At 45.1% G+C, this 10,210-nt stretch overlaps 1 protein-coding gene across 1 annotated transcript in view; it reads right to left on the bottom strand.

The window, feature by feature from the left end:
* The window catches only part of TBL1X (transducin beta like 1 X-linked), a 196,961-nt gene that overhangs the window by 75,192 nt on the left and 111,559 nt on the right, over positions 1-10,210 (bottom strand). The gene's annotated exons all lie outside the window — the stretch shown is intronic.

The raw sequence follows: 10,210 nt of genomic DNA, 5'->3' as shown, positions 1-10,210 counted from the left end.
TTTTTTTTTTTTTTTTTTTTAAGACAGAGTCTTGTAGTGTTGCCCAGGCTGGAGAGCAGTGGCATGATCTGGGCTTACTGCAATCTCCACCTCCCGGGCTCAAGCAATCCTCTCACCTCAGCCTCCCGAGTAGCTGTGACCAAAGGTGGGTATCAGCACACCCAGCTAATTTTTTGGTTCTTTTTGTTGAGACAAGGTTTTGCTGTTACCCAGGCTGGTGTTCAGCTTCTGAACTCAAGCGATCCACCCGCCTCAGACTTCCAAAGTGGTGGGATTACAGGTGTGAGCCTCTGCGCCTGGCCAGCACTAAACAGCCAGCACTAAACATCTTTAGGCTGTTTGGGAACTGTCTTCGGTGTCTATATCACACATTTTCAAGTATCTTTACAGGCAGCAAAACTTTCATTGTTGAATGAGGATTAAGTTTTTCTTTGTTTAGGGGGAGAAAAGTACAAAGTATATGTTCAAGTTAGAAGATATTTTACATTTAATAGGAAGATTCAAAGTAATGGTTATTGCCAGGGACATACCTTACCCCCAGAAAGTCCTGCCCTGGTATATACTCCCGACCCTTGAGTATGGGCAAGATCTGTCACTTGCTTCCAGAATATGTCAAGGAGATGGGGCACCACTCCCTAGGTTAGGTTACACTGTATGGCAAGGTTGACCACATTTCTCTCCTGTGATTATTAACACCACACTGCATGATCTGTCCAGGCAATGGCAGGCGGTCTGCAGGGAGCTGAGGGTCTCAGTCCTGCAGCCACAGGAACTGAATTCTACCAACAACCTGTGCTTGGAAGAAAACCCCTGAGCTTAAAGGAGAGCGCAGCCTGCCTGACACCTGGACCAAGCCTTGTGGGACGCTGAGCACTGGCCCCAGCTGTGCTGTGCCTGGACCCGTGACCCGCAGCCACGGTGAGAGAATGAACGTGTGTTGTTTCAAGCTGCTAAACGTGGTCGTCTGTTATCCAGCAAGAGATAATGAATGCAGCTGCCCTGGCATCATTCCACCTCTCACTTTGCACTCTTAACAGACTTTATTTTATAGTTGCCAGAACTTTGCCATTCAAAAATTCTTATCTTCTTTGCTTAATTTGGTGACATTTCTGTACTTTTGCACATACTGCAATGAAAATTTGACAGTCAAAATACAAGTCTGTCCTAGGATTTGTGCTTGAACTCTGGAGAGGTCTCTCAAAAGACAGCGTGCAGAAGAAAATATTAGAGGCGAAATAAACTATGAAATCATAGCATGACCTAATGAAAAATTAAATATTATTTAAGGAGACAAAATAAAACAACAAAAATCTATCTAAAGAATGTCGCAGCACTGGGCAGGCCTTTGGTGATGCTGAGTGCTGCGGTGACTATGGCAACACTGTGCCAATAGCAAATGTATAGAGTTTAGGTTTCTCTCTACATCTTGCACAGCTGGAAATCTCTGGTTTTCTATCATTAACTTCTGGTGACTGAACAATGGAAAGCTGGTTGCTACGAAGGGTTACTAGGAGGAGCAAAAAGAATGGACTGAAAAAATGGCTTGGGCCGGGCACAGTGGCGCATGCCTATCATCCCAGCAATTTGGGAGGCCAAGGCAGGCGGATTGCTTGAGCCCAGGAGTTTGAGATCTGCCTGGGCAACACGGCAAAACTCTGTCTCTACAAAAACAAAACAAAACAAACAAACAAACAAAAAAAACGAAAAAACCAGCTGAGTGTGGTGATGCACACCTGTAGTCCCAGCTACTCAGGAGACTGAGGTGGGAGAATCATCTGAGCCTGGGAAGTTGAGGCTGCAGGGAGCCGCGATCACGCCACTGCACTCCAGCCTGGGCAAAGGAAGTGAGATCCTTTCTCCAAAAAAAAAAAAAAAAAAAAAAAAAGGGCTGGTAGCTACAAATCAAATCCCAATATAAATGTATCACAAAATTATTACCAAAATTCTCTAGGCTATACGTACATTTGTGAAAGACAGTAGATAAGGAATTTTGAAATTAATTTTGAAGAATCTATTATAAAAATAAAGGAAATAATTATAAAGAAGTTTGGCTAAAAGAGAAAATCACTGATCTGGAGCATGAGCTGAAGTTGAGCAATTACATTTTCACAATTGCTGCTTTTTTTTTTTTTTTTTTTTTCCCTGTGAGCCAGTGAGTGTTTGAAAAATTGAAGGTAGGAAGAGCAGAGCGCTATAGCTTCAGCCTCATTTAGTCCGGATGACTTCTGGACAGGCTTAGGAACAGGGCAACAGGGCTAGCGGGACCGGCATGAATCTGGAGTTCCGTGGAAAGGAAGAGAATTACAAAGGACGAGTCAGCCTGGGAGGCAGGGCACGGTGCCACCTCCCAGTGAGGGCAGCTGGAAAGGACCAATCTTGGAAAGCATCTCATCTCATCTCTGCATGTTACAGATGAGGAAACTGAGGCACAGAGAGGAAACTATGTCTGGCAGGACCTGGCAAACACCCCAGCTGCCCTTCTTGTTTGCCATGCCTAGCTCCTTTCCTCTTTTACTCTCGGGGAGGGGGGTGGGGAAGCAAGCCTGTTCCAGGCACAGCATGATGTTTCGCAGCATCCTTGGACTCCCCCAACCTCCTTGCAGTGGTGACAACCAAAAATGCCTGCACACGTTGCCAAATGTCCCACATTGCAAAACTGCAGCTGGCCAAGAACCATTGCTCTTTAGAGGAAAAATAAGCATTTTGTGTTTGAAATGAACTCCATTTATAGAGTAAGGCAACTGGTGCAGGCTCAGACGCCGCTTGGTGACCTGACCATTGAAAATGTACCAGCTGGGCGCAATGGCTCATGCCTGTAATCCCAGCACTCTAAGAGGCCGAGATGGGAGGATTGCTTGAGCTTAGGAGTTAGAGGCCAGCCTTGGCAACATAGGGAGATGCCGTCTCTATAAAAAAATTTAAAAAATTAGCCAAGTATGGTAGCACATGCCTGTGGTCTCAGCTACTCAGGAGGCTAAGGCAAGAGGTTTGCTTGAGCCCAGGAGGCTGAGGCTGCAGTGAGCCATGATTACGCCACTGCACTCCAGTGAGTGGAGTGAGATCTTGGGTGACAGAGTGAGATCTTGCCTCAAAATAGGAGCAGATACCCTGATTCGTGGAGATGAAACACCTGTATACGCAGCCTGGTTACTATTCCCCACCCCAGAAGCATCTGTGATAAATACAGGTGTCTGTGCATGTGTTTGTGTAGGACTATGGAGAATGAGAATATAAGATCCTGTGGAGATGGGGATTATGGGCCATTTTTAATTGTCCATTCCTCTGATTTGCATTATGTATCTTTCTTTCTTCCAACTTGAAAACCTTCTGCTTCAGCTCTGGCTTTCTGCTTTCTGATCACAGATTCATTGTTTTTAAATGTATAAGTTAGGGTCCAAGGATTGGAATACTTTCCCCAATACACTGTTAACTTTCTAAAGGGTTTTTGATTTCTAAGCAGCATAGAAAACAAAACAAAAACTATCCATGGCCTGCAATCGAGCCGGGATGTAATGTTGTTTGGTAAGACTGACTGCTCCATCTCAAGTACATATTTTAATTTTTTAAGACTGATTTAATATTTGGATCAAACTTTTCTCCCCCAACAAACACTTACTTCGCTAGCTTTTAAATGATTATTTTTCTTTTAAAACCTAATTTCAAAAATTGTAGAATCTACATATATATTCTTAGATTATTAGATACAACCATGAAACTATTCTCTGAATGGACTCCTAACCCTAACAGCCGTATTTAATGCCCTTCAGCTCTGTGGGCTTCACCACACCCAAATCAAGAGAAACCATGCATCAGCTGGGTGTCCCGGCATTTAGCTGCTCTTATCTCTAAGCGGCTCACTTGAAGGTGGTGGTTGTTTTCATGGATCTTCTTCAGTTTTTTGACTCAAGTGAGTCACCTGGCCAGTATTCCTCTGCAAGAACCACTGTTCCAGACAAACCTCACCACACACAAGGCTGCGAATAAAAATTCCTCCTCCTCCTCTTTTTTCCAAGACCAGAACTAAATTTCACAGGAAGATGGTAAATTATGGATCCCCCACCCAGGGCTTTGCTGTTTAATTTCCCACAAATAAATGTGCTGCTATTATAGTGGTATTCGTAGCGTAGCAGAACTCTCAAGCAGAGAGAAGGCCACTGCAAACCTCGTTTCTGGCTTGAGTGATGGCACACTGGTGTGCCGTTCCTGTCTGGGAGACATTTCCTACGGCCAGTCCACAAGCACCTTCCTTCACGGAAGAGGAGGGGGATGTTTTGGAAGAAAGACAAGTTAAATTCTTGACTGATGGAGACAAGACCCACGATTTTGGAAGAAGTCAGAGGAAGAGGAGAGAAGCACAGGAGCTCTGCGTGTACATGTGGGGAGCACCCGCTCTATGAAAATGATTTTTGACTTTTAATGATGTGTCACATGCACCCCTCAGCCCAGGGCGTGAGGACTGCCCTCTACACCAAGGTTCAAAGCAAAGTGCCATCGACAGCTATGTATTCCGTGGGAAGAAGTCCGCCTTTGTCTTCTGTGCCAAGAACAATTTTTGTGGACAAATAACATGGAGTTTGGAATGTTCATGCTTTATTACAATTACTACTTTTTATTGCAACTATTCTTATGACGGTTATGACTTTATTACAATAAAGTTAGGGTAAATCAGGGTGAGAGTCCCCATCCGTATAGGCTTATTGGCTAGAGATAAGGTAGCTCACGTCCTGAGAGCCACAGGGAACAGGTAAAGATGTGGGATTCAGGGAGCCTTTGGCCAAGCGCCAGAGACCCTGACTTCTAGGGGCAGCTGCACCACTATCTAGCCCTGGGCTTGGAGGGTCAGTTATATGGCTGTTTCCTTATCTCTAAACTGAGTATAAAATAGCCCCTATGTAAAGGGGAGACTGTGAGGAGTCAATGCTTTTATGCAGAGCCCGATGCACAGAAAATATCCAGTATGTGGGAGCTGGTATTTTAGCTCCTCCAGCAATTCCCCAAGAGAGACCTGAAAGGTCAGTAGGAGAGGATCAGGGAAACACACAACCTGCCTCGCCCAGGACAACTCAGGGCTAGACTCCTCGTCCTGGCTCCTCAGCAATGTCAAGCAGGCAAGGTGGCACACATAAAGCCCAACCAAAAAGAACTACCACCAGAGGCCTGGGTTTGGGCATTCTTTTCTAGTATGTACAGCTGGAGACACAAGCCGCATTCTAACACCTAACCGGTTTCCCGAACAGCATCCGCTTCCAGCCTTCGAGTTCTGAGAACTCCTGTGGATGTTTTCCAATTTCCCCAGCTCTAAAATAAAGGAGAGCTTTGGCAACACTCGCAGCTCCTCCTTGGCCCCAAACAGGAGGGGGATGAGAGGGGAGTCTTAATTAGAGCAACTGTGTTTATTTTCTTGCCTGACCCAGCTTTGATTAAAGACACCTTCAATTAGGTTGATTTGAGGTGTTTGGAGTTGTGATTGCGCAAAAAGGAAATAACCACCTTCCACTTTGGGTTAAAGCCACAACATTCTCTCACTGTGCTGCTTAAAGAAGGCAAAGAAGAACAAATGAGCATGGGCTGATGGCATTTCTGAAGTTTCTCTGCTAAAGATAAGTAATTCAATGTAAGTGATAATTTGGGGTTTAGAGCCATCAAGAAGCTGAAGGGGAGATTATTTATAGTATTTCTTTTTTTTTTAAGCCTTGGTTTCAAGGTGGCCAAAAGTCCTATTAATTCGCAATTCCCTTCACAAAACAGTTCAGCATTCAGTCCCAGGAGAAATGGCTGTTTAAGAGTTTCATTTCATTGAGTATGTAGTAAGAGCACTCAATATGCCATCATTCTCTGGGAGAACACTGGCCCCAAACAACAAAATCTTAATTGCTGTTTTAATTATCTTAAAAACTAGAATCACATGGGGCCTGCTGGAGAGCTGGTGCTGGTAGTTAAGGACAGAAAGGGCAAGTTCGTTTCTTGCCAAGAGGCCAGCCGTGTTCTGAAACAGCGAAGGAAGCACGAGCTGATGAAGGGGGCGTGTATCGTAGGAAGGGCAATGCACGGAGCTCCTCTGACATCACTGGAGGGGAAGCTTTATCTTTCAGCCATTTGCCCTGTTATGTAAACATCTTAAAGATCTTCTAAAGCAGCCCTTGGTTTCTGAAGGGACCTGAGAAAGTGAGTGTCATTAGTTAGGCCGCTATTAGTTAGGCTGTTGGCGTCTGTGCTGGAAGAATCCATTGCTTGGAGGGGTGGTCTGGACAACGCTCAGGTCTTTGGGGCTTGTCTCCATGCAGACTGGACCGAGCCAGGGTCACTGGAAGATCTGCTTGAACTGACCTCAGCCTCTAAAGGGCACCTCTTTCTCCAAGTTGCTTCATGGAAATGAGCAAACTCTGCCCATTTGGAGGCAGCGGCTCTTTTCTCTGCTCAGATGTAAACTGAGTTTATTTTCATTTCACAATCAGTAACCAGGTTAAGACAGAATTTTAAATGTATGTATAAAGTTTACATATAAATCCCAATACACCTTTTCTCACATCTGCCTGGGGAGCAGCTTATTTGGGGGCTGACACAGGCTTGTTTTACCACTTCGCACGTCTTTTCATCCTATGTAATTGTAAAGAAGCCAACGTGTGGTTCTTGAAACAATCTCATTGTCCAGTGACAGGACGATGAAATAAATTGCAGTGAACACATATGGGAACTATCAGGCCGCCATGAAGATGATTTTAGAAACCAACACACAGCATGTATTGTATGCTAGCTATCAGGTGTCAGTGCTATGTGCATGATACGATCGATCTCACCAGTCATAACTCCAAGAGATAAATATGACCATTACTCTTATTATTACCATCTTATAGGTTTAACAAAGGCTTAGGGAAGATAACCAACTTAAATCCCAGCGAAGCTAGGATTTAAAGTTACATTGCTTGACATTAAACGCTGTGCTCTTCCAGTGCAAGTTAAAAATTTCAAAGCTAGGTTAATGGAAAGATATTTATGATATGTCCCAAATTGGGTGGCAGGGGACGACAACAAAACAGAAAAGAGGGCCAACGAGGTTACAGTTTGACCCAAACCTGTAGGAAAACACATACAGAGGAAAAGTTTGGGGAGAAATGCATAAAAATATTTTATGTTGCTTTCTTTCTTTCATACACTTCTCTCCATTTACCCACAGTCAGATATATAATGCTTTCAGTAAGAAAATATTCCCCGCAAAGAAAAATTTCCCATTAGTTTTACAGTTATATTTATTTACTTGGAGTCAATGGTCTGGGAATCAAAGAATTATTCCTTCGTTACTGGAGCTCCAGTGCCGAGCAGTGACACCTCCATTTAAATATGGAATAAACTAGTGGCGTAAGACGCGGCCAGGAAAACAGCATTTCAGGCAGGGGCAATGTCCACGACAGGGGGCTGTGTGGGAAAAGCACGGCTCCCAACTGCATGTGCATCTTTCTACACGTTGTGTAGTTTCTACTCGGAACATGGACTATTTTCATATTTATTAACACGTAAAGAAAACCTAGCAATGTCGGCTGGGCGTGGTGGCTCACTTGAGTCCAGGAGTTTAAGACCAGCCTGGGCAACACAGCTAAACCCCATCTCTACAAAAAATACAAAAATTAGCTAGGTGTGGAGGCACGCCCCTGTATTCCCAGCTACTCCGGAGTCTGAGGCACGACAATTGCTTGAACCTGGGAGGCGGAGGCTGCAGTGAGCCGAGATTACGCCACTGTACTCCACCCTGGGTAACAGAGCAAGACCTTGTCTCAAAACAAACAAACAACAACCTGGCAATGTCTTCAGAGATAATCAGTATGAAAACAACTATATAGGAAATGAGGCTACAGGGTTGGGAGGGCAGAGCAGAGGACAGGTTTTGTGCTAGAAAAGGAATGCCGCTTTTCACAGAATAAAATCATCCCTGGCGGGACATGGTGGCTCACGCCTCTAATCCTAGCACTTTGGGAGGCTGAGGTGGGCAGATTACCTGAGGCCAAGAGTTTAAGACCAGACTGGCCAACATAGCGAAACCCCATGTCTACTAAAAATACAAAAAAATTAACTGGGCATTGTGGCGCGTGCCTGTAATCCCAGCTACTCAGGAGGCTGGAGCAGGAGAATCACTTGAACCTGGGAAACGGAGGTTGCAGTGACCCAAGATTGTGCCACTGCACTGCAGCCAGGACGACAGAGCGAGACTCCATCTAAAAAAAAAAAAAAAAGAAAAGAAAAGAAAAGAAAAAATTCCCATGATGAGGCATTCAGAAAAGGTCCTTTCTGTGCCCCACCACCCTTCTGGGTTAATTAGTGGCTGGCTGGGGCTTTCATCCAAAGCCCACATGCATGTCAACGGCAGATGCTATGGTGACAGGAAGGAAGCCCTCTTGAAAATGCTCTACCTAGCAAGAGCAAGCCACTACCAGGGAAATCCACATCACATGAGCCGGACAATGCATGTAAGAAAAAGAGCACCGCCTCCCTTTCATCTCCTCCTCCTCTGGCCACAGTTCAACACAGATGCACGTGACCAAGATTTCAGAGCAGACTGCCTTGGAAGGCACTGGCACTACTGCTTCCACGGAGCAGGAGCTCATCCTATTTTCCTGATGACCGTGGTCTTTAACCTAGCACTTCTGATATCCAGATCCATTATGACCTATTTTCCAGCCAGAAATTAATTTATAGATTTTAATTATCTTTAAGATAGATTGAACACAGTTTCTACACAGCGCGCACCGGGCCCTCAAACAAATTTCAGGAATACACGCACTCTGGTCATGATACCTCTAAGACACTGTAATTTTTCACCTACATATGAAGAATTTAATTTGACCATGATGAGTCTCTTTCTGGCAGTACATGGAGTCAGCAGTGGGCTCACCTACACGTATGATGTGGCCTGTGAAGTTGTGAAAAATAAACTCTGAAGCTTACCCTATAGATAGAAAGGCAGGCGGTGCCCCATCCCCCAATGTGGCCTGGATCTCATATAAATCTTAGTGTTATATCAGCATTTTGTTTTGTTTTAGTGACAGGGTCTCACTGTGTTGCCCAGGCTGGAGTGCAGTGGTGCAATCATAGCTCGCTGAAGGCTCAACCTCCCAGGGTCAAGCCATTCTCCTGCCTCAACCTCTTGAGCAGTTGGGACTACAGGTATGTGTTACCACCTCTGGCTAATTATTATTTTTTTCCTTTTTTTGTAAAGATGGGGGTGTCACTATGTTGCCCAGGATGGTCTCAAATGTCTGGCCTCAAGTGATCCTCCTGCTTTGGCCTCCTAAAATCCAGGGAGTACAAAGTGTGAGCCACCGTGCCTGGCCTTTATCAATTTTTGAGGCTTATATTTAAATGAATGACAAAGACGTTTTTTTTTTGTTTTGTTTTGTTTTTTCTTTTTTTTTTTTTTTTTTGAGACGGAGTCTTGCTCTGTTGCCCAGGCTGGAGTGCAGTGGCGCACTCTCGGCTCACTGCAAGCTCCACCTCCCGGGTTCACGCCATTCTCCTGCCTCAGCCTCCGAGTAGCTGGGACTACAGGCGCCCGCCACCACGCCCGGCTACTTTTTTGTATTTTTAGTAGAGACGGGGTTTACACTGTGGTCTTGATCTCCTGACCTCGTGATCCGCCCGCCTCGGCCTCCCAAAGTGCTGGGATTACAAGCGTGAGCCACAGCGCCCGGCCGACAAAGACGTTTTTAAATAAGGAAAAAACTAAAAGTATCATGAACCCAAATATTAGAGTCCAATCATCCTCATATTTATGTCAGCAAACACAGGTACTAAATTTTGTAATTAATTGCCCCATAGCCTATAATTCCACAGCCATATGACTGACAACAAGTACAAAATAAAGGGCTGACAGAAGCAGCGGTGAGCAGGACTCCTCAATCTCCTCAAGATTGACACTTAGGGGTTGGGGAGGATGTCCTGTGAACTGCGGGACATTTGACAGCATCCCGGGCCTCTACCCACTAGATGCCAGTAGCACCCACTCCCCCACTGGTGACAACCAGAAATGTCTCCACACATTCCCAGGTATCTTGGGGGTGGAGACTCCCCCAGGGTGAGAACCCAAGTTAGGGTAGTTACACAGGCCCAGAGCCACTCCCTCTTATGTGACAGAAAGGCCCTCAAATTCCTTATGTAAAAGTCCTGACCCCCAAATATCTGCAGTGCCTTCGCTACGTAATCACAATTTAGATTCTGTCTT

This window comes from Hylobates moloch, unplaced genomic scaffold (assembly GCF_009828535.3).
Source record: "Hylobates moloch isolate HMO894 unplaced genomic scaffold, HMol_V3 SCAFFOLD_7, whole genome shotgun sequence".
In the NCBI taxonomy this organism is placed as follows: Eukaryota; Metazoa; Chordata; class Mammalia; order Primates; family Hylobatidae; genus Hylobates; species Hylobates moloch.
This window is presented reverse-complemented; position numbering and strand designations above follow the sequence as displayed.